This window comes from Tenrec ecaudatus, chromosome 9, assembly GCF_050624435.1.
Source record: "Tenrec ecaudatus isolate mTenEca1 chromosome 9, mTenEca1.hap1, whole genome shotgun sequence".
NCBI lineage: Eukaryota > Metazoa > Chordata > Mammalia > Afrosoricida > Tenrecidae > Tenrec > Tenrec ecaudatus.
The window spans coordinates 123,834,331-123,839,743 of record NC_134538.1 but is presented as its reverse complement, the minus strand read 5'-3'; positions in this window follow the sequence as shown (position 1 = coordinate 123,839,743).

The following is a 5,413-nucleotide window of genomic DNA, read 5'->3' as shown; positions in this document are numbered from 1 at the left end:
GAAAGCTATTTCCTGTTAAATCATACCCTACTTCTTCCAGACCCTGTTTCCTTGCTATTCAACGTCTCCTTATCTCCTTGATGTGGAAGAGACCCTCTACCCTGAATACTGTGCGGTAGTTACATAATCTAGTGTCAATTTGAGGGATTCAGAGTGAAGGCGTGGAGTCTAGGCTGTCAATCAAGATATAGCCAATGAGGCCTCTGTATGTGAATGGCCTCCTGCGGATTCTGGGAACTCCTGTGTTTCCTCCTTGGGGGCAGGAGACACTCTCTGTAGGCTCACTCCCTGTGAGACTCTCTGCTCACTCCCAGTGAGACATCCTGTGGAGAAGACACATGGAGAGAGGCTGATGGAGCCAGGCCTCTGGAGCTGGAGAAGCCAAGTGGAGACCCCCTGCCAGCCCTGAGATGCTTCTACTGCCACTGGATCCACAAGACTTCCTGCCCACTGGCCTGTGATGTTCCTGCATTCGGCATCATTGTATGTGTTGCGTGAGTCTGAAGAGGACTTTATAGATTGGTTTTGGACATATGGGCTAATATCGCACTTATGGACTTGATCTGAACTAGGCTGGGATGTTTTCTCAATATTCAACTGCTATTGTATATAAAGCTCTTTCTTTTTTTTCCCATGAATTTGTTTCTCTAGTCTATCCAGACTAACACAGCTTGCTCCCTCTCCTGCCCATGTCGTGTTGAAAGCAATGGCTACAGGAATCGTGTCTAACAAAAAGGATAGAATTATGGGTAATTTAAGTTTTCACTTCAGCTGCTTTGGCTCACATCACATGCATCTTTCCTTAAGCTCCCCACTTACCTGTTCCTAATTAGTGGCATGTTGCCAGCTCCCTCGTGCCATGAAACTCCTCTGCAGCAAGCCGAGCTGCTGCTCTTACTTGTCCCTAACAGTTTGCAATTATTTCCTATAAAGCTGCCCAAACACCCGCTCCCAAAACAAATTCCTCCTTTGGAAGTCTGCAGGGACATCCATCTATCAAGGGCTGAAAGATCTTCAGAGCCACCAATTCCTTGCCCGTTTCTGGAGTCACCTTGGACCTATATTTCTTTTCTCCCTTCCTCCTTTCCGCCCGCCCCCCTTAAAACCATTGCTATGATTGGCCCTCTTCTTTAGTGTTGGGGAGACTAGGCCTTAATACACACACAGCGTCCTTCGTATCTAAGACTCCTTCCCTTCTCCCCAGTTACTACTGCATGTTTACATGGAGCAAGCTGGCATTCTACTTAGCTTCCTGTGCACGCTGTGCCAGTTACATGCGTGTGCACCTTATTTACATGGGTGAATTATATGCAAAAAGCATGGTGGTTTTCTAGGACTGCAATAACAAGTTACCACAAATTGGGCTTAACACAACAGAAATGTATTATCTCAGAGTTCTGGAAGCTAGAATTCCAAAATCCAGATGTTGGCAGGGCCAACCTCCCTCTGAGGAAGGCTCTTTTCTTGCCTCACCCGCCCGGACTTGGTCATGCTTGGCAGTACGTTCCTTCTGCACGCATCATGGCAGTCTCGGCCTCTGTCTTCACAGGGCTACCTTCCCTATGGCTGGTTCCGTCCCTCTCCTGTGGGTTCGGTCTGCCTTTACTTTCCAGCATGATCTCGCGTTAACAGAAAACATCTTCAAATACCCTGTTTCCAAACAAAGCACATTCATAGACGGGTAATGGTGGTTAGGACTTGAACATTTTTGGGGTTTCAACATTTTGGGGTGAGGCATACAACTCAACCCATAACATACTTTGTGAGGTGAACTTTGATGAAGTTCATGAAGTCAACACCTCCCAGTTCTCCAACACCTATTTAATCTCTCTCTATTGGTTCCAGTTTTGTTCTTTAGAAACTTGTAACCATCTCTTTCTTTAAACTCCCACCTGCTAAACTCACGTATTAGGTGGCGGTGTTGGGCCGCTCATGTCTTGTTAACTGATCCTCCAAACAAGCTTGCAAGTGGGGCTTAATTCTGCTTTACAAATGGGAGATTTACAGCTCAGAGTTCAAATGATCCATCAGAACACACACACACTGAGGACGTTTGGGGGCAAGGATGTGTGCCCATGTTTATTTTCTCTTCCTACCAGAGCCTATTGCTTTGTTTCTAGGTCTCCTGCGGATTGCCCCTTGTCCTGGTTTATCCAAGCTAGAGACATGCTGTAGTTAGTAGATTTATTGCCTTTGCTCGTAGGTCCCTTGAGTGGGTGGTCATTTTTCTCTGGACACTTTTCCTGTCTCCCGTCACCTTACCTCATCTACCCAGAGCTCACCCAGCAGACAATGTGTGAATCTTCCAGAGGCAAAACACCAGATGCAAGACCCGTTGTTTCTTCAGCCGCAGCAGCTGCTTTGGCCTTGATTGCAAATTAGGTTGTTTGCTCCTGCTCATCTGGCATGTTTTTTGCCAGTGAATTGTTCTCATCAGAATACCAAGGATTCGGAAAACCGGGGATGCCCAACAGATAAGGTGGTACCCTGTTGACAATGCCCGCCCCCCCTTCTTGCTTCTCAGTGGCGTTGTGTCTCTTATTGTATCACTCTAAGTCCTGGTTAAACAAGGGCTCGTCTAAGGCAATTGTAATAGATTAGCATAGTCAGTTCAATGATTCGCTTTGCATAGTCAATTCAACAAGCTTTTTTTCTAGTTGATCACCCTACGATTTTGGGGGAGCATCATTCTATTTTGACATCATGTCCACCAAGCCTTGGGTAGATTTCTATCATCACTACCCTATCTCCAGAAAAAGAAATCATCGTGTGGAGTTCATAGTTGAATAAGTAAATCCCACTCGTTCTCATTGCCATCTAATTGATTCTGACTCATCGCAACCTTATAGCAACCCCATAGAACAGAGGAGAGCTGTCTCTTAAGGTTTCTAAGATTTTAAAGCTTTACAGGAGCTGAGAGCCTCATCTTTCTCCCTTGGAGCGGCTGGTAGGTTCAAACTTGTGACCTTGAAGTAAAAGCCTCATGTGTAACCCACTAGGCTACCAAACCTCCTCAAATAAGTAAGGTTGTTCTTGTTAAGTATGATCAAATCGGTTCTGGCTCATAGCGACTGCACAACAGAATGAAACCCTGCCTAGTCCTGCACCATCCTTACAATTGTTCCTTTCCTTGAGCCCATTGTTGCAGCCTCGTGCTGTTTGCTTGGGGGCCGCAGACTTGTCATAAAAGGACCCTGGGAACCTCCCCTTTTCTCTCCCCCTTCAGCTTTCTGCTATTCCCCCTGAGAGCTACCACAGCCCTGCATGCTTCCACTGACCTTGGATCCACACAACCCTGCACCCTCTGGCCTGTGATCCTCCTGCATTCTGCATCATTGCATGTGGCTGTGTGCATCTGAAGAGGGACTTATGGGCTAGATGGGACTTATGGACTTGAGTTAGACTGGGCTGAGATGCTCTTGATATAGAAGTACTTCTTTATATAAGTATTTTTCTGATGCATATATGAGTGCCACTGATTTGTTCTTCTGGTCAACCTGACCTAACACAGTTGGTCAGACACATCTTAGACCGCAAAGTAAGTTTTGCTTTAAAATATTCTAGAGGTTTGGGGCAGAAAATTTACCCTAATGCAGTATCGTTGTTTGTTTTTTTGGGGGGAGGGGGTGTTTTTCTTAACTGCTGCTTCCATCAGCATTGCTTGTGTATCCCAGCAAGACACAATCCTTGATAACTTCAATCTTTTCTTCATGTATTATTGGCCAGTTGGGAGGATTGTGGTCTTCTTTACATTCAGCCATAATCCATAAAGGCTGTAATCTTTAGCAGCATCAGCAAATGCTTCAAGTCCTCCTCACTTTGAGCAAACGGTTATGTCGCATGCATGCTAGATAGCAAGTTGTGTCTTCTGCATATCACAGGTTGTTAATCAGCCTTTCCCTGATCCTGATGCTGCACTCTTCTTCACACAGCTTCTCTGATGATTGGCTTCCTATCTATAATGGCAACCTCTCCCCCCCAAAGCCAACCTCTCCCCCCCCCCAAATTTTTTTTGATGAAATGTTTAATTTGATTAGGGAATAATACCAAGTTCCTAGTTAACAAGATTAAATGTTGTATAAATGTCCATTTTTATCAGGTTGGGTTACTGAAATGTATGATTTTTGACTTGTTTTGTTTGGATAACTTGGTTGTAATATTAAAGGTTATCCTGAAGGAAAAAATGATAAGAAGATCTACAATTTAGAAAAAGAAATGAGAAGCTCTTTCTCCTAGTATTCTCCATGATGATGATAAGAGAATTTATAGTACCTGTATATTCATTTTAAAAGGATATTAAAAAACCACTGACCGTAGGAAAACATTCTCAAAGCTGGTACTAGGAGAACGGGCCATTGTCAAGTAGTTTTACAGCATTTAAGAACATCAGTTCCAGGGAACCAACTTGTTACAATTTTGATGATTACAGTAACCATCCTAATGGATCTTTAAAATTTTTATTTTATTATTTTTTTTACTTGTTTTTCTTTTTTGTTTTTTTTTCTTCTCTTTTTTTAATTCCGCATTTCCCCTCCCTCCCTCCCCGCTCCCTCATGGCCCTTGATAATTTATAAGTGATTATTTTGTCATATCGTACACTGTCTGACATCTCCCTTCACCCACTTTTCTGTTGTCATCCCCCCCAGGGAGGAGGTTATATATAGATCCCTGTAATCAGTTCCCCATTTTTACCCCCCCATTTAATGGATCTTAAGTAAAGCAAGTAGTCTTTAAGGATATCAGCATATCAGGAAAATTTTATTCATTAAGTATTATGTTACCATCTAAAAATGGACATATTTAACTCAGAAATTCAACCAAATTAAGGGGAAAACAATTTTAATTATAGGCCAATTGCTATAATATATATGACCCTTATAACTCTTCAAAATGCCCAATAGGAGAACCCACAGAAGAAAAGCAATGTATAATAAAGGTATGAAAAATATTTCCCATAAATCCAAGAATGTAACTGTAAATAAGTATTGATGTGGTCTGTCAATTAGTGGAAACTTGAAAAACACAGAAGAAAACTTTGAGTTGGAGGGTTTCATTGAGAGTTACACATAGACTGCTTTAGGGCATCATGAGGGACAATCTCTCTGGAAGTGGACCGTATAGGTACCAAAAATGGAGTAATCCTTGGACAAATGTTTATAAAAAAGAATGTTCATCACAAAATTATAGTCATAGAACAATAAAGATGCCTTTCACTATCTTCACATTATATATAATGTAGGAAAGTGTTAATGAAAAAATATCAGGTTACGAGATTCACCCATATAAACCCATCTTTGATGAAAATTCCACACATTTGCCTGAAATAAAACCGACACAAACACATGCTACCAGTATTTCATGTTTTCTAACTCACTTACACTAAGCATGTATTGCTTTCATAATTGGATATAAA